This window comes from Callithrix jacchus, chromosome 13 (assembly GCF_049354715.1).
Source record: "Callithrix jacchus isolate 240 chromosome 13, calJac240_pri, whole genome shotgun sequence".
NCBI lineage: Eukaryota > Metazoa > Chordata > Mammalia > Primates > Cebidae > Callithrix > Callithrix jacchus.
The window spans coordinates 88,440,461-88,466,723 of record NC_133514.1 but is presented as its reverse complement, the minus strand read 5'-3'; the positions used below and the strand labels follow the sequence as shown (position 1 = coordinate 88,466,723).

Genomic DNA, 26,263 nt, shown 5'->3' with positions numbered 1-26,263 from the left:
GAAGCTGGCTTTTTGAAAAGATTAATAAAAGAGATAGACTGCTAGCCAGACTATTAAAGAAGAAAAGAGAGAAGAATCAAATAGACACAATAAAAAAGGATAAAGTGTTATCACCACTGATGCCACAGAAATACAAACTACCATCAGAGAATACTATAAACACCTCTACACAAATAAACTAGAAAATCTAGAATGAATGGATAAATTCTTGGATCCATACACCCTCTTAAGACTAAACCAGGAAGAAGTTGAATCCCTGAACAGACCAATAAAAAATTCTCAGAGTGAGTCAGTAATTAATAGCCTATCAACCAAAAAAAAGCCCAGGACCAGAAAGATTCAGAGCTGAATTCTACCAGAGGTACAAAGAGGAGCTGGTACCATTCCTTCTGAAACTATTCCAAACAGTACAAAAAGAGGGACTCCTTTCTAACTTGTTTTATGAGGCCAACAACATCCTGACACCAAAACCCGGCAGAGCACAACAACAAAAAATATTTCAGGCCAATATTCCTGATGAACATTTATGCAAAAATCCTCAATAAAATACTGGCAAACCATATCCAGCAGCACATCAAAAAACTTATCCACCATGATCAAGTTGACTTCATCCCTGGGATGCAAGACTGGTTCAACATATGCAAATCAATAAATGTAATCCATCACATAAACAGAACCAATGACATGATTATCTCAATAGATGCAGAAAAGTCCTTTGATGAAATTCAACACTCTTCATGCTAAAAAATCTCAACAAACTAGGTGTTGATGAAATGTATCTCAAAATAATAAGAGCTATTTATGATGAACCCACAGCCAATATCATACTGAATGGGCAAAAGCTAGAAGCATTCCCTTTGAAAACTGGCACAAGACAAGGATGCCCTTTCTCACCATTCCTATTCAATATAGTATCGGAAGTTCTAGCCAGGGTAATCAGGCAAGAGAAAGAAATGAAAGGTATTCAAGTAGGAAGAGAGGAAGTCAAATTGTCTATGTTTGCAGAGGACATGACTGTAAATTTAGAAAACCCCATTGTCTCAGCCCAAAATCTCCTTAAGCTGATCAGCAACTTTGCAAAGTCTCAGGATACAAAATAAATGTGCAAAAACCACAAGCCTTCATACACCAATAATAGAGCACCAAATCATGAGTGAACTCCCATTCACAATTGCTACAAAGAGAATAAAATATCTAGGAATACAACAAACGAGGGATGTGAAGGACCTCTTCAAGAAGAATTACAAACCACTGCTTAAGGAAATAAGAGAGGAGGACACAAACAAATGGAAAAACATTCCATGCTCATAGATAGAATTGATATCATGAAAATAGCCATACTACCCAAGTAATTTATAGATTCAATGCTATCTTCATCAAGCTACCATTGACTTTCTTCACAGAATTAGAAAAAACTACTTTAAATTTCAGATGGAACCCAAAAGGACCCTGTATAGCCAAGAAAATCCTAAGCAAAAAGAACAAAGCTGGAGGCATCATGCTACCTGACTTCAATCTATACTACAAGGCTACAGTGACCAAAACAGCATGGTGCTGGTACCAAAACAGATATATAGACCAATGAAACAGAACAGAGGCCTCAGAAATAATGCCACATGACTACAACCATCTAATCTTTGACAAACCTGACAAAAACAAGCAATGGAAAAAGAATTTCCTATTTAATAAATGATGTTAGGAAAACTGGCTAGCCATACGCAGAAAACTGCAACTAGACCCCTTTCTTACATCTTATACAAAAATTTACTCAAGATAGATGGAAGACTTAAACATAAGACCTAAACCCATGAAAACCCTAGAAGAAAACCTAGGCAATACATTCAGGACATAGGCATGGGCAAAGGCTTCATGGCTAAAATGCCAAAAACAGTGGCAACAAAAGCCAAAATTGATAAATGGGATCTAATGAAAGTAGAGAGCTTCTGCTCAGCAAAAGAAACTATCATCAGAGTGAACTAGCAACCTAAAGAATGGGAGAAAATTTTTGCAATCTGTTCATCTGACAAAGGGTTAATATTCAGAATTTACAAAGAAATTAAACAAATTTACAAGGAAAAAACAACCCTATCAAAGAGTGAGCAAAGAATATGAACAGACACTTCTCAAAAGTAGACATTCATGTGGTCCACAAACATATGAAAAAAACTCATCGTCACTAGTCATTAGAGAAATGCAAATCAAAACCGCAATGAGATACCATCTCACACTAGTCAGGATGGCAATCATTTAAAAGTCAGGAAAAAACAGATGCTGGAGAGGATGTGGAGAAATAGGAATGCTTTTACACTGTTGGTGGGAGTGTAAATTAGTTCAACCATTATGGAAAACTGTGTGGTGATTCCTCAAGGATCTAGAACCAGAAATACCATTTGACCCAGCATATACCCAAAGGACTATAAATCATTCTGCTTTAAAGACACATGCACATGTATGTTTATTGCAGCACTATTCACAATAGTAAAGACTTGGAACCAACCCAAATCCCCATCAGTGATAGACTGGATAAAGAAAATGTGGCACATATACACCATGGAATACTATGCAGCCATAAAAAAGGATGAGTTCATGTCCTTGCAGGGATATGGATGAAGCTGGAAATCATTCTCAGCAAACTAACACAGGAACAGAAAACCAAACACCGCATGTTCTCACTCATACATGGGAGTTTAACAATGAGAACACATGGACACAGGGAGGAAAACATCACACAGTGGGGCCTGTTGTGGGGTGGGAGTGATAACATTAGGAGAAATACCTAATGTAAATGACAGGTTGATGAGTGCAGAAAACCACCATGGCACATGAATACCTATGTAACAAACCTTATCATAGACAAACATACAAATAAAAAACTATGAGTCCTAATGAAAAAAATTACTTAAATAAAATCTCAAGAAAGTATTGTCAAGACAACTGAAAGAGAACAAAAAATGAGCTAGCAGAGCTCAAGAAAGATGTAGAGGAGAAACAAAAGAGTCATCACCAAAATTAGGGACCCATCAGCAGCAACAAGAAAATGAAAGGAGACTGCTCAAGATACAGAAACAGACATAAGAACAGAATTGATCAAGTGAGAAAAACATGATGGAAACAGATAGTTAAAAAGGTATAAGGAAGAACATGTAAGAAATGGAAGATAAACTAGATACAATAGATCTATGCTTATGCATAAATGTAGTACTTGAAGAATACAAAAATTATAGAATATAAAACGTATTTGGAGAAGTATAATTACAAAACATTTTTCAAAAATATTTAAATCTACCTACAAAGCAAGGAAAAACAAAGCAAAAAAGGAAAAATTGATACAGAAATGATACCCAACAGTAAAGAGGCACTTTTGCCAACAAACAAAAAACAAAACAAACAAAACAAAGCCAAGATCAAAACCAGAATTTCTTTTCTAAGAGGGAAAATTATGCTGGTGTCGGAGTTTTCCATAGCAACATGATGCTTATAAAACCTCACTAAGAACAAATAAGAAATGATAAAAATCTGTTAAACTCAAACTGTTGTTCAAGTACAAATGCTTCACCACACATCCTAATAATGCAGAAAATGTAGTTATCTGATCTAGTCTTGAAGAAATTAGAGGCTGAACTTTAACAATAAAAAATGAAGAAACTATGACAGAAGAATTGGTGGTGAGTTCGTAATGACTCTAGGATTACAACACACACACACACACACACACAGACACATGAACTGTGGCAATTATGATTTGAGAAAACTATGCAAATATAATGAACTGTAATAACATTTTAAAACACTGAAACTAAAAAAATTCAGAAGTTGAAAAGAAAGAGATGGTAGCTAAGGGTCAAAGGTTACCACTTAGTGCTAATGAATCAATAGAAGGAAATGTTTATTAAAAAGTATAAGGTTGAGATTAGCAGAAATATCATCATAAACATCATCATCATTAATTAAAATGTGGTAAGAGTAGGAAAGTGAGAGGCTACAGAAGAGGAAATATACACATTTCATTATCTTGCAGAGCTGAACAGTCAGTAACTACTAAGGATACAGAGGATTAAATACACTATATAACTATTGCAAAAATAAACATTAAGAATGAAAAATAAAAGACCTAGAAATAGAAATTCCATTTGACCCAGGAATTCCATTACTGGACATATATCCAAAGGATTATAAATCATTCTATTATAAAGACACATGCACATGCACATTCATTGTGGCACTGTTTACAATAGCAAAGACCTGGAACCAACACAAATGCCCAGTGATGATAGACTGGACAAGGAAAATATGGCACATATACACCATGGAATACTATGCAGCCATAAAAAAACTATGAATTTGTGTCCTTTGTAGGGACATGGATGAATCTGGAAACCATCATTCTCAGCAAACTGACACAAGAACAGAAAGTCAAACACCACATGTTCTCACTCACAGGCGGGTGTTGAACAATGAGAACACATGGACATAGGGAGGGGAGCATCACACACTGGGGTCTATTTGGGGGGGTATAGGGGAGGGACAGTTGGGGGTAGGGAGGTTGAGGAGGGATAACATGCAGAGAAATGCCAGATATAGGTAACAGGGGGATGGAAGCAGCAAACCACATTGCCATGTATGTACCTATGCAACAATCCTGCATGTTCTGCACGTGTACCCCAGAACCTAAAGTGCAATAAGATATATATGTATATATATGAAGAATGAAAAATGTTAAAGCCTTCCAAAGTATCTCTATAAACCTACACACAAACCAAATTAAAATATAACAAACTATAACTGTTAGTGAGAGACAAAAAGAGGCAATAGAGGCAGAAAGTAGGTGATGTCTAGACTGAGTCCAAATCCATCTATGACATCAAAAAATATGAAAGTAAAAATGGATTAGTCAAAATAAATAGGTTCTCCATTTAAGTTACAATGTAAAGAACAATTTTCTGCTGTGAGCAAAGGACACAATTAAAATAAACTGACTGGAAAGTTGAAAATAAAAGGAAGCAAAAGGCAAACAAGTAAATAAAAACAAAAACTAGAAATCCTAGTTTAAATATCAGACATGTATCAGACAGGTTGAGTTCAGGGCACAAAACAGTAAATGACACAAAGATAGAAACTTTATTGCAATCTGCAATGATGCGCTAAGCATTATAAATATTTATGCACCAAAACACATAGCAACAACTTTTATTAAGCTAAAAGACAGTACATATAAAGACAAAAGGCAGATGTAGAAAGAGTAAGAGAGCAATACGATTCCTTCAGTTTAAAGAAATCAGAATCCTTTTAGAGTCACATTATTCTTCATTGGGAATTATCTCTACTTTTCAACTCCCTGTATTTTTAAAAACAGCTATAAAAGAATCCCACAGTATCTTTTTCCTGCTACCATTCCTTCCATAGCTCCCCATACCTGCTGCGTAAGTCCAAGTTCCTTTATAATGTAGCCCTGCCTACCTCTCTAACCTTCTCCCACTCTTCAGGTGTTCATAGACCTGCCTGAAACTGGGAAGTTTCCTTTTCACACCTCCTTGCCTTTGCCTTGGTCCATGCTGTTTCCTTTCTCTGGATGCTCTTCACTCCCTCTGACAACAGGTAGACATAACTTTTAAGACTTCACAAACCCTTCACAATTTTTTAAGTCTTCACAAAGACTTCCTCTAACAATACATGCTTACACCAGTGTCTGCTTGTTGTCCAATACTCTTTACACTAGAACAAGCTCTGCCTCTTCTCTAAGTTTCTGGAACTCTTCTCTGGATGATTAAAAGCCTTTCGAAAGCACTGAATTTTGCTAAATTTTTTCCTTACTTTGCTTGATTTTTCCTTCTGAGTGAAGATACTGCGTTTTCCTTGATCGTAAGCACTCCTTTTCTTCCATGAATGATGGCTTCACTCTATTCTCCTTTGGTTCTCTTTGCCCGAGTTTCCATTTAGCCCCACCAGCCCCTGGAGAACTGTTTTGGTTCATGCCTCCTGCATCCTTTCAAATTGTTCTTGTTCCTTAGCTCAGGATTTCCTGCAAGGTTGGCCTTCTCAGCAAATGAAGGGCCTCCAGTGGAAGGCACTTCTGACCAAGTTTCCTGGTCCTGCTGGGAGGTGGGAGCGGTGGCTGGTAGAAGAGGGTGTGCAGTCTTGCCTTGATACTCTGGGAACACAGGCAGGTGGTTGTGCTGATGTAGCTCTGGTGAGCCCTGGAACTTGCTTGTACCTGGTTTGGTTCTGACCAACCCCACTCTCCCCATACCTCCCTCACTGTGTCTTTAGAATGACCTACCTCCCTCTCCTGAGGATAGCTCATTCACAGTGTGTTTTTTGGTTCTCTAAGTCATATGTATCACTTTTTAATCTGTGTGTGGGAGAGGGTGGAGTGGGTGGGTAACATTTACCAATGTCCTAGACTAACTGAGTAAGAACTACCTTATATATATTACGTATCTCAAATGGATACTGGGGTCACCCCTTAGCATAACTGTCCTTTAGGTAAAGTGAGTTTTCAGTTGTCTCAATCCCAGTTGTGTATATCTATTAGTTTTGTTTCCCTTTCTCTCCCTATAACCATGAAGGGGACCAGGTAACTCAGCCTGAGTACAGCACAGACGCTCACCTTCCTGGCTGTGGGATTGGCCTGTGAAGAGATGGGCAAATGACCCAAGCCAGGCCTGTCAGAGTCTTTCTCTGTGAGTTTCAAAGTGGAGCTGGACAGAGGAAGCCAGATTTTCTCCCTGGCTATTAAACAGTCAGGATATGAGGTTGCAGGGGCTTATGCCAAATCTCCAAAACAGCCAATATGGGGGAAATGACATAATATCCACAGAGAAATATAAATGAGGATTGAGGAATGGGTAGCATTAGAACCCCAATACCAGTTATTTGTGAGGCCAGCTCCCACCCCTAGGTTTTAAGGAGCTTAGCTATATGAGCCTGTAAATTCCCCTCTACTGCTGATGCCAGTTTGATTTGTTAAATGCAATCAAGAGAATCCTGTCTAATATAATCCCTTCTGTTGGTGACTTCTCCTGTCACAAGTCCCAGATGCTCTTGTGCCGTCCCTGGCTACCCCAAATAAGTGTCCTTACACAGCATCACTGTGGGTTCCTTGGGGGTTGACTCCTGTCTGCCTAGGTACCCCAAAAGTCACACCCACACATGAATGCTGTGCCATCATCAGTAGATAAGAAATAAAATACAAATCCCTGCAAGAATTAGAGCTCCATGGGAGCAGTATTCTCTACCTACTTTGTTAACAGATGTGCCCATCTTTCTAGATGAGGCCGGGCACACAGAGGGCACAGGATATATATTTGCTGAATGGAAGAATCAGTGAATATGGTTATTCATTCACGGGGGTATAGAGGGTGATGGGCTACCTCTGTTTTTCTGCTCAGTCACCTCCAATCTCTGCCCATTGCATTCCAAATTTAACTCTCTCTTTTATCCACCTTCAATCTACTTGGCTAGCCTTCTCTATTATGACTCCCCTGCTTGCTCAAAGAGCCTCCTAGTGTGCAGCAGGACATTAGGTCACGTGACTTTTTAGTCTGTTTCTGCAGACTCTGTGCCTTGGCTTGGGCAATCCATCTATTTAGGATGCATCTTCTTTCTGTACTTCACGATCCCACGTCTTGAACTCATGTCAAGGCCCAGCTCAGATGAAACTCATGACCTATTCCTCTCATTGAGAAAGAATCTTACACACTGCTAAATTTTCCTAGCACATTCTTCAGTCTTCATACTCTCTTACTTGTACTGATAAGAGTTACCGGTGCACATGCCCCCACCCCTCTGGCAGACTCTATGCTCCCCGGGTGCAGCCCTCTTTCTGCCTCTCTTTGTCTTTGTCCCATCTGGAGGGAGGAGTTAAACTGCAGTGATTCGTCCATTGGTATGGTGGTGTCAGAGTCGTTAGTGGTGAAGGTTCGAGACAGAAGCTCTTCTCGCTGCCTCTCCTGCTGTTCCCTTGCATGGCGCCGATGCTGGAAGTTTCTGAGAGCAGTCTGCAGGTGCTGGACATCATACTTTAAGTGGTCAACCTGAAGTTTGGCATTCTGCCTTTTGTTAGGGGGCTCCTTGCTGGACAAAATCTCCAGGCGTTCTAGATGGCTGAATATCTGGTCTATGCTTGCTTGGATTTTGTTGTTTCCCTCTAGCCCCTTCTTCTCTACCACACTCCCTGTCCTGCCCCGTACTCAGTCAACCATGTCCTAGCACAGAGTCTCACACAAACTGGATGTCCATGTAATAGAATACATGAGTAAATCTGTGTAAGTTAGTACAAAACGATACACTCTGGCCTGACTGAGATAAGCACAGAATCAGGCTGCAGGGGTCATTGCAAAGTGGGGATAATAATACTACAGACCTTATGGGGCATGGCTGATAAAATCTATAGTTTAACCCAATGCCAGGCATTATTTAAAGCATTCAGTAAATGTTAGTTGTTATTTTTATTAACAGGTCTTGGGCTACCTAGAAGGTCAGGAGGACACTTTCCTTTTTATTTCCTGTCCAGTGGACAGCTCTTATATTTGTAACACTTTTCCCCATTTCATACTTCGCAATGTGGCTTCCCACACATCCATGCCCTTCTAGGGTCCTCCCCTATGGCTGCCTCTTAGTCAGCCAGGCAGCTGGCTGCTCCTTCCATCATAGTTCATCCCTTGTCACAGCTGCTCCATCTCTTGGAAAGCATTTCCTGGGTCAGGTGGGCTCCCCGCTGACCGATTCTGGGAGCCCATTGTCCCAAGCATGCTTTCATGGTTTTCTCAAGATAGGACCCCGAGGAAGGGAGAAGGAGAAGGGTGGATGGACGCATGCATGATGGATGGATGGTTGCATGCATGATGGATGGATGAAGGGAGGGGTGGAGGGAGGCTTCTGGCCAAAGTCTGAGATGACAAGATACTTTCGGTTTTGGGAGGCCAGGGGAGGAGGGAAGAAAAGATCACCCCTGCCATGGACTCCTGGCCCATCCCCATCACTTCCCTGCCCTAGGCCTTGGAGAGATGATAGAAAATTGGGCTGGGAGGCAAGCCTGGCTGCCTCAATGAAATCCCCTTTGCTATCAAACTGCCAACAGTGCCGCTCCATGAGGAAATGGATCTGTTGGGTGCTTTCTTTTATTTTTCCCTCTGCACACGTATGCAGTTGACTCTGAAAGCACTCCCTCTCTTGTTGAACCCCCAAATATCTCCAGAGGTTTGCAATGGGATGACACTCTGTGACAGTTTTCTCTTCTCTACTTTTGTTTCTGCATTTCTTTCTCTCTCTCTCTCTGACCCTGCTCTGTCCGTTTTACTCTGTATCTGTGTTTTCTGTCTTTAGCTGGTACCTGCGTGACTATCATCTCTTGTCTTCCTATTATTTCTTAGCTGTCCCTTCCGTTTTCTGTTTCTGTCTCTCTCCTTCTGAGGTTGCCCCTTTCCTTGAGCCCTTCCCTGCTTCTCTCCTGCCCACCTGCATTTTGGCTTTCCTTCTCACTGCCATGATGCTGTCACAGTGAGAAGGGGACAATCTATCTGTCAGAGACAGGCTCCGCCAACCTCCACCATCTCCCTCCTGCTGCCAGCAATTATCTGGAGGTTGGCATTAGGCCTGGAAACTGCCACTTGTACCACCCCATGGCTGGGGGGCTGCTCCTCCACACCAGCGCCCTTAGAGGATCACTTGGTGCCGTGCCCAGGATGTGTCTACCTGCAAAGGTCACACACACTCGCAAGAAGATGGACTGCTCTACAAGTGGAATTGACAGTGGGCAGATCTGCAGATGTCCCTCTAGATTTTCTAGCATTTCATAAAGGCGGGCAAAGAGCAGCAAAAAATAGAAATTACACACAGCATTGGCCCTCTCCACCTGAACATCTGCCACTCATGCCGGTTCTTATTTCTTTGTTTCTTTATTACAAAAGTGGCTTTTGAATCTATCTTTCTTGTCATTTTATAACTGAATTATAATTCATCCACAGGCATCATTGAACGTTGACAGTATGCTGGGTACCAGGTGGGAGCTGACCTTACATTTATAGGATGCTATGCAGTTCTGCAAACAGAGTCACGGATCTGACCTGAAACACACACTCTCTCCCTCAGAGGTCCATGGGGTTTCAGAGCTTACAGGGACTTGTGAGGTTATTTAATCCAAACCATTCCTGTTGGAGATGGGAAACGTGAGGTCCAGAGAGGCTAAGTTACCCTAAGTCAGCCAGTTAGTTGGTAGCAAAGACCAGACAAGAACTCAGATATTTAGGCTCCTGAGGAAATGTTCATTTTACTCTTTACCCCAGTACTTCTGTTGGGCAGGCATGGTGGAATTATTATCTTTTCGCTGCAGAACTGGAATTCAAGTGTCAAGCCACCTGCTTCCAAAGCTTCTCCATCTACCACATGGCTCTCAAGGAAAGCCATTGCTGATTAGAAAGCTTTCCTACTAAATAATTAAAACTTCAGAATTGTCCCAGTACTTAGAGGGATACATTTCAATTACCTGGAACAGTCACTGAGGCAGAGCAGCATCCCTGGCTACACTCTTCCTCGGCCCTCCGTCTCAAATTGTGTACCTCAGAACCCTCACACTCTAGTCGACAATACAGACCTCCTGCCTGGCAGCATCACAAGGGGACTCTAAAGCCAGGGGATTTATGGGCCCCGCTAGACAGTGTCCAAGTCCCTCGCCTGCTCAGAATGTGGGTCTCTGGCCTGTGGACCCTCCCTGGAAACCAGGGCTTGTTTCCAGCAAGTTGTCTGGCTCTAAAAGTCTATGCCTTTTGTGCTGAGGTTTTATTTTCCTTTTTGATGCTGTTATGGGGGACAGTTGAAGAGGAAATTCCCTGTAGTTCAACAGAATCTAGATTTATAGAGTAGTATGAAAATATTTGCCCTGTGTTTGAAGCTGTTTAAGAGGGAAAAAATGCTACTTTCTATGGATTTATGAAAACAGGAAGATTGATTGGTTTTGTTTCCAGTTTTTCACTCCTTTAATGATAACCTACAGTTTTCTGGTGCTTGGAGAGTGCCAGGTTTCCTGTAGGTAGCACTGGCAGCTAGGAAAACTGTGCGGTTTGCTTCTCACATGCTCCACCCACTGTATCTCTCCTACCACATCTTCCCTTTTTAATCTCCACCTACACTGATCCCAGGCCCCACATCACCTCAGACTCTCCCAGGGAGGAAAACAATCTAGCATTAATTATGAAGTAATTATGAAGAATTGATGAGTTGCAATCTTTTATAAATTTTTTGTCTTTTAAAAAATGCTGAAGATGAGTAATTCTCTTTAACCCAAATAGATGATTACTCTCAAATGATGACATTTTAGGCACTTTTGAGAGAAGTAAGTTTGGGCAGAATTTCAAGGTCTTTTGGTTGCCCTTCATGTCGTATCACACAGGCAATGATGGGCTTTGTCTAAATATGAGGCTGGTTCTGACTGTGCACATGGATTTTGCTTCAGAATGACCTCTTTATAGAGCCGAAACTATTCTAGGCACTTTGATCTCAAATATCTGTGTGAGCCTTTCTAGTAGAATGAAGGGACCGGTCCCAGGGCTTTGTTCCATAAATTAGATAAGGTTCTAAGGAATAGATTGTAGTCTGGAGGTCCCAAAGGATGGCCAGGATGCTGTCCTTTGCAGGAGAGAAGAAAGATAAATGCAATTCTCATTAATAAATTGCTCAATTACACTCAACCTAGGCAGCTACTGTCCACCTAGGTTCATCCTCACATGGTCCAATGTCCTTTAATGCAAAGGAGCATCTCTGAAAGGTAACCACAGTGATATTTTCCCCAATGCAAGTTTCCCCAATGCAATACAAGCTTCTAGTAGACTCAGATTTACCTCTGTTAGAGCCACTGTTACCTGCAATTTTCAGTACTGGGAGTAATAAGAAACTGAAGGACATGGGAAAGGTGGAGTAGAAAATAGAAAATAGGGAAAATTGGGTGGAAGGGAGGAGTGAGGTTTGAGGGGCAATAAAGAGGAATTGTGGAAAGTAATCTTGGCCTCAGATGGCCTTTGTAAGGGAGTGGGGAGGTAAGATCTTGTAGGAAAGTTTGGGTCAGGTGCTTGGATTTAGGATACCAGGTAGTGGGAAGGGGTTCATAAAACACCTACTCAGCTTCACCAAATAAGTCAAATAAAGGTGATCCAAAGCCTTTTCTCCTTCCAGCTTCTAAGTCACATAGTGTGACCCAGGAGGCAGGAGCCAATAAAATCTTAAAGACACCCAAGATGACTGAACAGGGAAAATGTGGCACATATATACCATGGAATACTATGCAGTCATAAAAACCGATGAGTTCGTATCCTTTGTAGGGACATGGATGAACCCGGAAACCATCATTCTCAGCAAACTGACACAAGAACAGAAAATCAAACACTGCATGTTCTCACTCATAGATGGGTGTTGAACAATGAGAACACATGGACACAGGGAGGGGAGCATCACACACTGGGGTCTGTCGGGGGGAAATAGGGGAGGGACAGTGGGGAGGTGGGGAGTTGGGGAGAGATAGCATGGGGAGAAATGCCAGATATATGTGATTGGGAGGAAGGTAGCAAATCACACTGCCATGTATGTACCTATGCAACAATCTTACATGTTCTTCACATGTACTCCAAAACTTAAAATGCAATTAAAAAAAAAAGACACCAAAGATCAAGGCCCACTCATTTTAAGTGCTTCTTAGGGTGAATATTTTCTGCCACAAAGCTAAATGGATTTACATGTATCCCATTAAAACAGCAGGGGAGGAAGAACATGAAAAATTGCCAAGGAGAGAGGGATTGTAAATGGAATTAACAGTACAGAACTCATTAGTGCCTATTATTACTAATTTAAGAAACATGAACTATTAGTCATATTTTCTTTATTTAGTGCATAGCCTTTGTTGTTGGGTAGAGTAAACTTCATTAGGGCTTTTTGAGCTTGTCTTATAGTTCAGACCTGCCAACCCTATTTTCCCATGAGTTGGGAGTTTCACAAAGGAAAATTCTCCTACCGTGACAGGCTTTCAGGAAAAGTCAGGAAGGTCCCTTGAATTCCAAATTCTGGGCTAACCCTTATGCCAGGTGGTACACACTGGGCAGTCCTAGTGTGTACATGTGGAGACAGCACCTGAATAGGAAGACTTCATTGGAGAGTGCAGCATGGGTGGGTGGTGGGTGGATTGGGTGAAGTGTCAGTATAGATTTCATGGAGGACCATCAGTAAGGACTCTCATCTTCTACCTCCTCTCCTTCGCCTGGCTTTGGTGGCTGCCTGTAATGGAGCCATGGTGGAGCCATGCTAGAGCCATCATTGCGTTAAGGCAGCATTATTTTCTTTTGGATGGGAATATGCTGGAGAATGGACTAGATCACTCACATCTTCATGTCAGTGGTAACTCAATCTCTCAGAACCCAATGGCTCTGTTTCAGAGAGCAGTTTTGAGTATTAAAGGAAGCTGGAAGAGTCCAGGATATTGGGTGCTGACGAAAAAGAGTGAACCTGGGTAGGGCAAAACGAGAGCCCCAGGTGCCTGCTGGGAAACAGGCTAAGGTTTTGAGGAAGAGGCGGCAAAGGGGAGGTTGAAGATACTTGAGCTGAATGCAGCCATCTCCAGGTCTCTGCTGTTTCTTCAAATTCATTTTTCTTACAGCTGAGTCAGGCCAAGCTTTCAACATGTTTATAGATCTTTCTAAATGGGGATGCTACCCTCAAAGCCATGATAGAAGCCACAAACTTAAATGAAGAAACCCATAGTATGAGAGCTTGTAGTTTCCAAACCTAGTCTCTGAATGTCAGGCCAGGATGGGGCTGGAGATGCCTTGATTCTGTGCGTGCATTCTGAGCAGCCTGGTGCAGCAGGCACTGGGCGAGGCCCTGGGAATAGCAGGCTGCAGGTGACATATGCTTTTAGTCCAGCTGCTCATCTTCCTTTTTTCTTGGTTGAGAGACCTAAGGCCCAGCCAAGGAGGTGATGTGCTCAAGTCGCATAGTTTGTTTGAGGCAGAGAAGACACACATTTGTGTGGCATCACAACAACCACCCCCAGTGTGGCCAAGTGAGAAGTTCTTTGAAGGGTAAAGTCTCTTTGAAAAAGGAAGATGAAGGTACCACAACCATAGAGTTTTTATCCTCCTCTAGGGATCCTGGAAGCAAGGTCAAATAAGCCAAAGTCTATAGAGATGGAGCTCAGCAACTGCCCCACTTGCTGGGGTGCTCTCACTTTGGGGCTTACAAGAAGGCCCTCTCAGTCTCTAACCAAAGACTCCCATTTGCTTGGAAGGGGGATCCTTGGCCGGGGGTGGGGCGGCGGGTGGCGAAGGGCAAGTGAGTGTCTTCAAGCTGGGCTGGTGCTCTTTCCATTTCTGAGGAAGATTCTGGATTCTAATATTACTCTTACGAAACCACTCAGCAGATGTCTGCACTAACAAACTCAGGGATCTGAGAAAATCAACACTTATCCAGAATGGACTGCCACACCTTGTCCTCCCATCTCAGAACTTCTCCCACTATCTACTTCTGTTGGGTTTCTAGAGAGCACCTTATTATCATTGTCCTATTTTACTGTCTTTGTATCCCCAAAATATAGCTTTCTGTACATCAGTATATCCATTGCCGAAAACCACTTGTAAATTCTCTAACTTTACTGGAATTGTGAAAAGTAATGAGGAAGGTTCACCTGGACATCTGATGACATGTGACTCTGCCCCCACTAACTCTGTCACAATTCAAAAATGTATGCGGACACTGGGACTCAGGCTGTCAAGTGGTGAGTAAACATGTCCCTGGGCAATTAAAAAAATTTATCTGGTTCTCAGTTTCCCCTTCTGCAAAAAGAGGAGGCTGGACTAGATATGTTCTAAGCTTTCTTCCAGTTATAAGTTAATCCACTGAAGCAGAAATGACTGATGGACCAGGAGAGGCTTTTATAAAATCAAATGCATCAATAGGCTCATCTTTCAAGCAGGACGTCAGGGAGAGAAAAAGGAGACTTTTAAGTGTGGGAGTGGAGAGATTAGGGAGTGTAGAGCCCCCACAGCCAGAAGGAAAGTGCTTCTTCTGCTGAGTGTTATCCCCTGAGTGTGGGGTACCCTGCCCAGAAGCTGCAGGCCACTCTGGGTTTTCCTATATGCCAATTTCCCTTTCCTAATGTTCCAGTAAGAACATTTTCATGGAAGACAAATCACTGGTCCTTGACCCCTGTGACAGCAAATGGAGACTAATGAGAGGAGCTAGGACTTGCAAGATGCTTTTATATTAATGCCCATTGCTGCAAACCATTTCCAGAAAGCTCCTTTGTGCTGCCCAGCTTTTGTTGGCTCCACTCTAGGGGCTGCAGATGGCAGGTGCTAGGCAGCGGTGTTTCCCTTGGGCAGGCATTTCTTTTCTGTCTATCTCCCTTCAGGGATAAGGCCTGAAATCCCCAGTCCAGGCTCTTTGCTATTACCTTACATTCAGAACAAATTCCCAATGTCAAATCAGCATTCTTTTTCTGACCCCATTCTCCTAGGAAGGCTCACACGTGTGTCTACAGCTTCCCTGCCACCTCTCCCAGCAACTTTCCTTTCTGATTCTTGGTGCTCATCTCCCTATTGGAGAGCATCTGACTCCAGGATGCTTCTTCTCCTCCCACCGCCCCAGGGGTAGCTCCTCTCATGATCTCTACTTTACAGATGGTTAGACAGAGGCACAATGAGGTAGTGACCTGCCCAAGGACACACAGGTGGTACGTGGTAAAGTCAGAATCGGAAATCCAGTCAGTCTAGCTCCTGAGCCGGTGCTCTTGGTCACACAGATTTCCTGCCTTTTTTTTTTTCTTAATCTCTGCAACCTTCCTGACTGCCATTCACAATGTCCTGATCCCCAAACAGGTCACCACCGCCACCAGTGACCTTCTCTAACCTGTTGCTTTCAAACCAATGCTCATAGGATTTTAGAACACTCAAATGCCTCTGGGCTTGAGAAATGCAGCCCAACTGCAATTCAAAGCAAGCCTGGCCACTTTCATGAAACTCCCTTTGCCACCTCAGCTACCAACACTGAGGATCCTTGAGGAAATTGAGCTGGTTTGCATTCTTTTTATTTTTTCCCCCCTCTGTATATATATGCAGTTGACTTTGGAGACTCCCTGCATATTGCTTCTCTCTAAATCCATGGCCAGGGACATGTCTCAAACCAGGGATGCTGCACATCTGGGATGGCAGGAGGGCTTTCAGGAACCATTGTCCAACAAATTGGCTGAAAAGGGGATATGTTTGTTTACTCTATTAATCCAATCTTAAATAAGATTTAGTCTGATTTGGTAGCTGAATCTGAGACTCAGTGAAATTAAATATGTTTTTAAAAAAACTTTTATATACTGCAAAGTACTAGGCAAGATGTGCTCTGTTGTAACGTATTAATATTCAACTTTCGCCCAAAGTGAAATTGATTTTTAAAAATCTGTATTACTGTGTGCTCCCTAACTGGGGGGAGATCCTGGTAGCCCTGAGGTCTCCAGGTCCCTGCATCTTGCGAGTCCTGCAGGTATATTCTCTATAAAGGCTCCGTCCCTCCAGGCACATCTTGGCTGGAATAATAAGGCATTTCCTCACGTTTCCCAATCCCACTGCCCATCTTGCATTTATTCCAAAGGCTGTCTTTACCTCAGCTTTGAAAATCTGCAACAGCCCTGCAGCTGGGAAGAGAGTATATCATTTGGCTTTTTGCCCAGAAAATAAGATGCTTCAAAAAGGTCATCAAAAAAGAAAAAAAAAAAAAAAGTTTCTTGGGGAAGAAAAAGAAAAAATACCCTCTCTCTCAAGGTTAATTGAGTGGAAGGCGAACTTTCATCACAAGCTGTCCCTTTGAGAAAGCTACACATCCTCCAGTACATGGAGAGGGTAATTCACTGGGGACATGGGCTGGGCTGGGCTGTGGTATGAAATCGCATTGTTCTCTTAGAACTGGCACCAATCCCTGAGCACTCAGAGAGAGTGTCTTCACCATGGAGGAGCAGATGAGAGGTATAGACATGCAGCCACCTTACTGAGGAGCCCAGGCCTCTTTAGGAACCGAGGTGTAAGGCTAGACTCCTGCCCTCAGGGAGCTTTTGCTGCTGTGGATGGAAGGAGACCAACAGCCAGCATAAAATGGATCAGAGGACAGTGTCCCCTGAGGGCACTGACTCTGCAGAGCTGTAGATGCTTAGAATGAGCTAAAATGAATGGTCACAGATGGGGCTGGCTCTGAGGTGTGAGAAGCCTGACTTATCTGTAGACTTTGCACTTCCTCTTCCTCAGCCTAGCCCTGTGGTTCTGAACAGGGGATAATTTTAGCCCCCACGGTAAATTTGGCTATGTCTGGGGACACTTTTGATTGTCACAGCTGGGAGGGAGGTGCTACCAGCACCCCATAGGTAGAGGCCAGGGAGCTGCTAAACATTCTACAAGGCACAGGTCAGCCTCTCACAATAAAAAATTACCCAAAATGTTAATAGTGCCCAAGTGCCCTTTATGTGTGTGCTCAAAGTCCCCGTACCAGAAATCCCTTCATGACCATCTTACACTAAGAAAAGCCTTGTTTCTCACTCCATCACTCTTTCCTCTGTATCTTGCTTCAAATTTCTCAGTTTTTCTTTGTCTACTATATGTACCTGTATCTGTGTTCAATCATTTATTAACTGCCTTCCTCAAACTAGAATGTAAGTTCTATGAGACCAGGGACATTGTCTCATTTGTTCATTACTGTAGTCCCAATGTCTAAAACAGAAGGTGGAGCAAATGCTCAATAGACATTTCTTAAGTTAGGCAATAAATGGATGTTAGCCCCAGACAGCTTTGTGAACCTGGATCGGGCACTTAACTAGTCTAACATGCATTTGGATCCTTATGTAAAAAAAAGAAAGTTGAGGATTACAATGTTTCATTGTGGGGTTTTATTCCCCCCCCAGCTCTAAGCTTCTTTGATTCTATAAGAAAGTGGCAGTTGCTGTGGGAATTTTGGTTGAGGGAGAGGGCAGGTTTCGGTGAGGCAGGCACTGTGAATGCAAGGTGAGCATGCCTGAGCCCCTACTTCATGTGGATGAGTGAGTGGCAGCCATTGTTGTCTATGCAGAATGACACTAGCCTTAAGCACAAAGTTTACAGGGTCACAAAAATACTCAGAAATCATAAATAATATTTTAATGCAATATTTAAAGATGGAAATTAATGCAAAAATCTATGCTAAGTGAAACATCACTATGTTACTTAAAGATGAGATTGGTATTACTGGTTTTTCCTTTTGGTTCGGGCTCTAATCTGGCTCAACACAGCACTGCTCTTGATCTTGTCTTTATTTAAAAATTTTAATATTTTATCATAAATTTTTGGAATTTTGATTGGAAAAATAATGCATTAAAGGCTGATTTGTCCTGATTACTGAGTTTGTGTCACCTCTGTCAATTTTGTGCCCAGAGGGAGTGCCTCACTTGCATTGCTCTAGTATCTGCCCTCAGCTAGGGGATGCCGGAGAGCAATGGGCACAGTTAGAGGCAGAGGGGAGCCTCCTGCCATCTATCCCTAGGAAAGAAAAATGGTGAGAGAGAGCTTTGGGGACAGCTAGTGGGGCCTTGGAATTTGAGGGCTGAAATTCCCAGGCAGAATGAAGCTGAGTAGGTGGGTCTGAATTTCCAAGTAAAAAGAAGACATCCTCAAGGCTAGGGGCGATCTAGGTCCTGGTTTGCCTGGGACATTCCTGGTTGCACCAGTTGTCTCAAGGCAGTTATTAATGGTGCCTGCTCTTGCTCTCTAAGATGTCCAGGGTTGAACGCTAAGTATATGGTCACCCTGGGTCAGGCTGCTGTCTAAGCAATTGCTGCAGTGGGCCACTCCTGAGTGCTACAAAGGAGAAAGATGTTGACCTTCACTTGAGTTCTAATCTCTGTGGATCTCTGGTGCTGCTGAAGAATTCCTCAAACACCACTTTCGACCTTAGCTAAGCTTCATAGCTCTTACCCCTTGCCCTGCAGCTATTTTTTATGTGTCTGACCTTGCCCTTGTCTTGCTAGAGTCTTAGCGCCTCATGGCTTTGACTTGTGACCTAATGCCAGCTCCACAGAGTGGCTGTCCTGGGAGCAACACTCACAAAGAAGCATTTTCGTGAGTGCATGGCATTTTTCCAGTCCAAGGTGTTGGAGAGAAAAATGTAAATGACAAGAAAACTAATAAATGTGTACAATTAATGTCACTTTTTAAAGGCCTGATTTCTATGGCATTCACCTAATGTTAGATTCCTTTTTTGTTGCTATGTTTCTCCTGAACCTAAAATGTAGATATTGGCTAAAATGTAACATACCTGGTAAGAAATGCTAAATTCCATCTCACGCACACACAAACAAGGGATGAAGGATATAATACATAAAATCCAGTGGTAATAAATACTGAAACCAAGGGGATGTGTACCCTTAGTTGATTGGCAATAATGCACTTTTTAAAAAAATGCACTTGTATTTTATTATCATTGTATTTTGTTAGTATCTCAGGCACTGTGTTTCATATTTTACAGGCACTGTCCTGTCTGATAAATGGCAGACCTGGGATTCAAACTCAGGTATCTCTGAGTCCAAGCTTTTGGCTAAACTTCTACACTGTCTTGCCTCTCATCCAGGGTCAAATCAGAACTTGAGAGTGTCTCTTACACGCACATTTAGTCCTTTGTCAAAGGGATATGTGACCAGATATCCCCCCAGCTGTCCCCACTCTTTTATGAGTATCCCCCATATTTTTGATCTGGAAAATACTGCATTGAAAGGCGATTTGTTTTGATTACTGAGCTTTTCATAATCTCTGTCAGTTTTGTGGTTAACTGAGTTTCTGATTAACTGTGTTGTGGTTAACTTAGGTGTGACTTGCAGAATAGGCCAACAGATAAACTGGGGAGCCACCATTCACCAAACCCATAGTATCACCTTTCAAAGTAAAATGTACTTGGTCTTTTGAATAGTTTGTTTCTGACCCATAATTCTTAAAATTCTCAGATGGGAAAGGAATTTAGAAGTTATCTGGTGCAAATATCTCTGACTATTGAGTTGAAATACCAAGAAATTTGGAGTGCAACTGCAGGAGTGAACATGAACAGGAGAAAAGAGAGCTCAGTAGATTCAAGTTAATTATTTAAGTTGGGCTTTTATATTCAATTTTGGGAATAAGTAAATTTCATCATATTCCTTCTTCCCCTCTTTTAACTAATCCAAATTCTACCCATTCTTCAAATTCTAATTTAATTCTAAGCTTTTTCATGGAGTTCTTCCAGTGATCAGACAGTTATTTTTCCATCCCTTGAATTTGTATTTTGCTTAGTCTTCACTATGGCACTTAATATTTAATTGTTGAATTGCTTTCTGATACTTTTATTCTTCCAAATTTATGTAATTCCATGAACACAGGAAGTGTATCTTCAACTTTTGGCTGCCCCCGAACCCCCTTTTTCAGAGACAGGCTTTACAGCAGATTCTTTCAGGGCTCTGTGTATTTTACACTGGGCATTCAGTTGGAAAATCCCTGAAGGGGTCAGGGTTAGTTGACTGAACCATTCAACTAACTTACAGCTGCCAATATTGACATCTTTGTGCTTGAAGGCTCTTTTTCTCCAGCCTCAATTGGAGAAAGCGTGCTGTGTGTATATATGGCAGGCCAGAACAAAGAATTATTACCCCTCAGGAGTAGCCCTCAAACCAATGACTCTCGGGAGCTGGTGTATAAACACCCTGGCTCCCTCTCCCCTTGATGTGGTTGAGCCGTGTGTTTCGCACCATTTCCCAGAGCTTCCCCAAGAGTTAAGGCTCCAGTGGCCCACAGCAGGAGCTGGTTGAATGATGTACCCTTTATTTTCTGCCCTTTCTCCTCATACTACTTTCCCCAGTTGTCTCCTGGTGTTACCTACAATTCTTGACTAAATGTTTTGAACTCAAACTAAGACAAGCAAAGAGGCTATTGACTTGTTGATCGGATAATAGATGGTCAGAGTGTAACCTTGCAGATATGGGGATTGTGCATTCTCTATTCAGAGGGTGTGATGCCATCCCCTGCAGTGGTACTCATTTAATTCCAGTTGAATGGAACAACAATGATGGGCAAGGGTCCCACCCCAAGTTCATCTGGTTCTGTTCACTAATCTGTATTGGTGATCTATTGCTGGCTCTGGTAAGCAGTGGAAAGCCAAGGGGAATTAAGTCAAACCCCTATAACCCCTCTCACATCCCTGCTGCTACCAGCTGTATATAATTCTCAAGTTGTATTGTCTTCAGAGTGATTACCTCCTGACAAGGCCAAGAAGAAATGTTGACCCTGAGTTAAGACTAAACCAAAGGCCCCTTCCCTTTGGAAGCCCAAAAGGATGGGAAAATGCACACCAGCGAGATGTTTCCTAACCGGGCCATGTCAAATTTATAGATAAATAAAATATCAGAGAGCAAATGAGGCTAGATCAGCTGTTTGGACCTCTCCCCAACCAAGCAGAGAATGTGCTGTCTGACTCTGTCTTGGACTGATTTCCAGCTTTGTGATTCACAGCTGCAGCCAGGCAGAGCACTTCCAACAATGCTATTTGTTTTCCACTTTTTAAAAAAGGCTGGGAAATATATAAATGGTTCATAGAAGAAACGGGCATTAGCAGACAGTCAGTCTGACCATAGTGAGATAGGCAGATGGTTCGTGGGACCGACGCCAGCTGGGTGTTTCTGTAAGTGATCGTGTATCTCCTCTCTGTGCCCCAGCTCCCTGCTTGATTAAGAGGTCAGAAGGAGGCCGCTGCAGCACGAGGCTGGAGCACACATGATCTACGACCCACCCGTTGGTCGCCTAGAAACAGCTCTCTAAAAAGGCCCAAAGACAATTCAATTTATAAGCCCACAAGTTTTGGGCCAAGTAGCACTGGCTGCTATTAAAACATGAAGTTTGATTCTTGGGGTTTGTTTTCCTGAATGCCACTTAGCCCCTTTAACTTTTGCCTTCCATCAATTCCTTTTCATCTTAATATGATGACATCTTTTAATAAGTGACAATATCCTTCAGGTGGGATTCTGGGAAGCGAGTGAAACAGGCAGGCAGTCAGGAGAAAGAAGGGGTCAGGGAAAACTGGGGGAGGTCCGATTTTCCCTTTCTGCACTTGCTGAGTCCTGACTGTGTGCCCAGCACTTGGGGGAAATGTAGGAAAAGGAGATCACATCATCTTTCCCTGGGAGCAGGAGGTTTATGTGGATAAGGCAGAGCAACCCAAGGATGCCAAAGATCCAAATGAGAGGTATGAACAATGTGTTTTTGAAATGATCAGAGAGGGGGTCAGGAGAAGGCTTCAGAGAAGAGGTGGAATGTGGGATAGGTGAGATTCTCAAAGAAGAAGAGACGGGATTTGCAGAGACACCCCTCACACTCCACTAACCTTAAGAAAATCTCAATCTATATGCTCTTTGATAGTCCTTATCCTTGTTTATTTAAAGAGCACAGGATGAAGAACTGTCCAGACAAAGGACTCAAAGAAAAACAATGCTCAGGCAATATACTGCAGGGTAGATGAAGCACTGTCCTGCCTGGAATGGGCCTTGAGGCTTTGCTCATTGATTTGCCAGTTAAATCCCACTCTTGAGCAATTCTCACAGCTGACCTGAATGGCCTTTGGGATGGCCACCTGCTGGCTGCACCTTCCTCTGCTTATGTCCACTCCACAGGCCCATCTGCTCGGTTACAGATTCCAGTCACTGATCCTGGACTGAAATTTCACCCTCTCTTCTGATCAGAAAGACAAGTGATTATGCTTCCCAGCTATTTAGTAAATATTTACTGGGTACCTACTTTTAGCAAGGCACCAGGGTAAAAATGTTTAAATATCTAAAAATCTGCAAATACAGTCTGTCTCTTTCCTCAAAGAATTTGCAGCCTCCTTAAGGAGTGGAGTTAAAAATAAATACATGAATGAAGATGCTGCAGCCAGTGAGACATGCACCCAGAGAGGTGTAAGCAAAGAGGTGGGGGTTAGAGGGAGCAGCTGTCACTTGATGGAGGGACCAGGGCAGGTTTTCTGGGGAAGTCTGCACAGCCCAACACTTCTTGAAATTGAGGGAAGGCAGAGGTCTAGGTTTTTATCTAAAATTTTACATGTGGAGTGGCAGTCAGTAGCTGATTCTCATATCATTTCTTTCTCAAATCATTTCATGTATTTTCATTACTGAAAACAACCCATCTAGATAGAAAAAGGCCATGCCAATTTTTGGAAAAAGGCCATGCTAATGTCTGGTTTACCTAGGGCCCTCCCAGTTTATGTATTATTAATAAACCTTCTTTCATTGTACAAATTGTCATGATTTGGGAAATGAACTATATAGGCGTCTTAATTCTAGATAATGCTTTCAGCGGCCTTTCAGAAATTCTAAGATCACAATGTTGGATTAGCTGTTTTGAGCTGTGAGCAACATGGTAGATTTTAGAAAGGGGTGTAAGCTTGAACCAAGAAATCCCCTTAATTTTGCTTCTAAATCAACAAATACAAATCAACAAAAAGAAAAAGGTAAGTCATCCTTTTCACCTAGAATAAACCAAGCAATGGAAGCAGGTGGGTGTGCCAGTCATACACTCACTGCTGAGGTATGCTGATAACACAGCAATGATCATGGATAATCTATTAACACACTCAAGCCATACTCAGCCTTGCTTTGCAGATAAACATAGTCTGTGACTATTTTATAACATTGTTAAGGTGCTGGAGGTTGTCCCTCATTTATTACTTGACTAATAAATACTTTAATTACACTTAATAAATAATGTAAGCAGGACTCACTGAAGTGGTAATTCTTTAAATTAATTATTAACTGCATGCAAAAGGCTGCACTGCCAGTACCACTAAAAGAAAATTTAGCCTTTAATCTAGTGATTATTCATTATCTGGTATAAAGGCTCCATTTGCATATTATTAGGGAAATAAACTTTGGCCTCCTTGGCAATACAGATAGATCTCAAAGTCCATGCATTATGAATCTCCAAATACTATAGCAATGATAAACAATATGTAATAAAATCTCCAGTTTATAGCTTTATAACAGCTGGTTTTTGATTTTTCAAATATATTACAATGACAAAGTGACCAGTTAATGTATAAGCTCTTTGTGAAAGGTGGTGCCTACAGATGGTCGACTGATGGGAAACAGTAAATGTGAAAACTGCTCATTTCCCTTGAGATTGGAGTCATAAAATGATCTCAGTAAGATATGAGAAGAAAATACCCATTTAACCCTTTTCTCTGCAGCAACCCAAACATGGTACGGCACTGAATTGTTTTGTATGTGTCTGTTTCTCCTCTCCTCTCTGGCTCCCCATCTTCACTTTGGAAAAGTGGAATATCTGTCACCACACATGGCGGTGTCCTTGATGCTATCTTGGGGCAAAGAAGCCAGGTAAGGTTCTCATCAAAAGAGAGAGATGATTTCTAAAACAGCAAAAGGCTAAAATTCATGCACCCTTGCATTTTCTAGCGAAGTACTCCCTCCTTGAGCCTGGGCAGCTCTCAGGGACTGCCTGCCTGCCGCCACCCACACCCCTCGCTCACCAGGAGCTATGGCTGAAGAACAAGCACAAGAAGCAGCCTCCCAACATCCCAAACTATAAAGTACTGAGAGCAAATTAATGACTCAAAAACAGGTTTCCAGAGGAGAATTACTCTCTCTTCCTCTGGTCTTCTGGCACAAAGTGGTGGTGGGGATGAGAAGCAGGGTGGGGAGGAGGATGGGGGAGGATATAGGAAGCCGAGGGCTCATCAAAGTGCTGACAGTCACAAGGAAGCAGGAATGACCTCTTTTCCCATTTCCTGTCCTGTCCTATTCATCTAGCTGAGCCCCATTTCAGGACTACCTCTTTCCAGTGGCCTTCCCTAATCCCCTGTTCATTCCAGTATCATCTGTAGTGTGGATCAGTCAATACTGCACAGACTTGTGGGAGGTGGGGAAAGGGCTGCAAGAAGATGAATTGTGTCCTTTAAAGTGGACATTTTGTGAGCTGAAGCTGTTTCAATAATGCTGATACTGCTGGAAATAGTATTGAGAGATAGATCTGCTTTTCATGTTTCTATTAGTCAGCTTGGGCTGCTATAACAAATATCCTAGGTTGGATGACTTAAGTAACAGACAGTTATTTCTCACCGTTCTGGAGGCTGGAAGTCTAAGACAAGGGTGCCAGCATGGTTGGGTCTTTGGTGAGGGCCTTCCTCCTGGCTTGCAGACAGCTACTTTCTCACTGTATTCTTACATGGTACAAAAAGAGAGCTCTGGTCTTTTTCTTTATTTATAAAGACGCTAATCCCATCGTGGGGGCCCCACCCTAATGACATGACCATATCTTAACCTAACCACCTCCCAAGAGTCCAAAACCCATCATTATATGGAGTTAGGGCTTCAACATATGAATGGGGGGGGCACAAACATTCCATTCATAACAATGTTCTTATGAACATTTTCAATGGGAGAACAACTACATCAACAACTCTCTAACTGAACATGAACCCTGCATACCAGGAGTTTCACTTACATTATCCCATATTATCCCCATGGTAACACCAAAAGGTGAAAATCATTAACCTCTTTACAAGAGAGAACACTAAGCTATTGGAGAAAATGATGTAGCCTAAGTTAGAACCCAGTGACTCCAAAGGCAAGGGTTTAATGTCGGTCTTTGCTTACTGCTCTGTCTTCTGAAAGTAGGTTGAAGTTCGAGAAATAACCAGTGTTTTTTTTCCAAGAAAACCTACTTTCATGAAAGTGTTCCTTTTCATGTGTCACTAATGTGACTTCTCTGGGCATTTTCTATAGCTCGAAGAGCTAAGAGCAGGAATTTTAGAAACACTACAGGTTATTGGGATAGTATTTGGGAGGGAAGGGCCTCATCTGCCTCTTGATATTATGCCATAAAAGGCAACTGCCTACTTCGTTTGTGATACCCACATAGGACCAACTCTGTTCTCATCTAACTTAATCTGTAGCTTATAGGGCCACAAATGACAATGTTTGCACACATTAGTCATTCAGTCTTTCAATCATTCCTATGAGTTAGGTTGGTATTCTTATTATCCCTGTTTCAAAGATGAGAAAACTGAGGCACAGAGAGACTGGGCAACCTCCCCAAGTTTACACAGCAAGTGAAGGTAAGAGTACCACGGACTCAAATGTAGGCATCTCTGTTTTTATCACTAAGAAATAGTCAATTGGATCCTCTATCACAAATGTCTCTTACGTCCTATCAAAAACGATGTCAGGCCAGGCTTGGTGGCTCATGCCTGT

At 42.3% G+C, this 26,263-nt stretch overlaps 1 protein-coding gene across 1 annotated transcript in view; it reads right to left on the bottom strand.

Moving 5' to 3' along the window:
- SLC14A2 (solute carrier family 14 member 2) overlaps positions 1–26,263 on the bottom strand; it is a 466,908-nt gene that overhangs the window by 214,714 nt on the left and 225,931 nt on the right. The gene's annotated exons all lie outside the window — the stretch shown is intronic.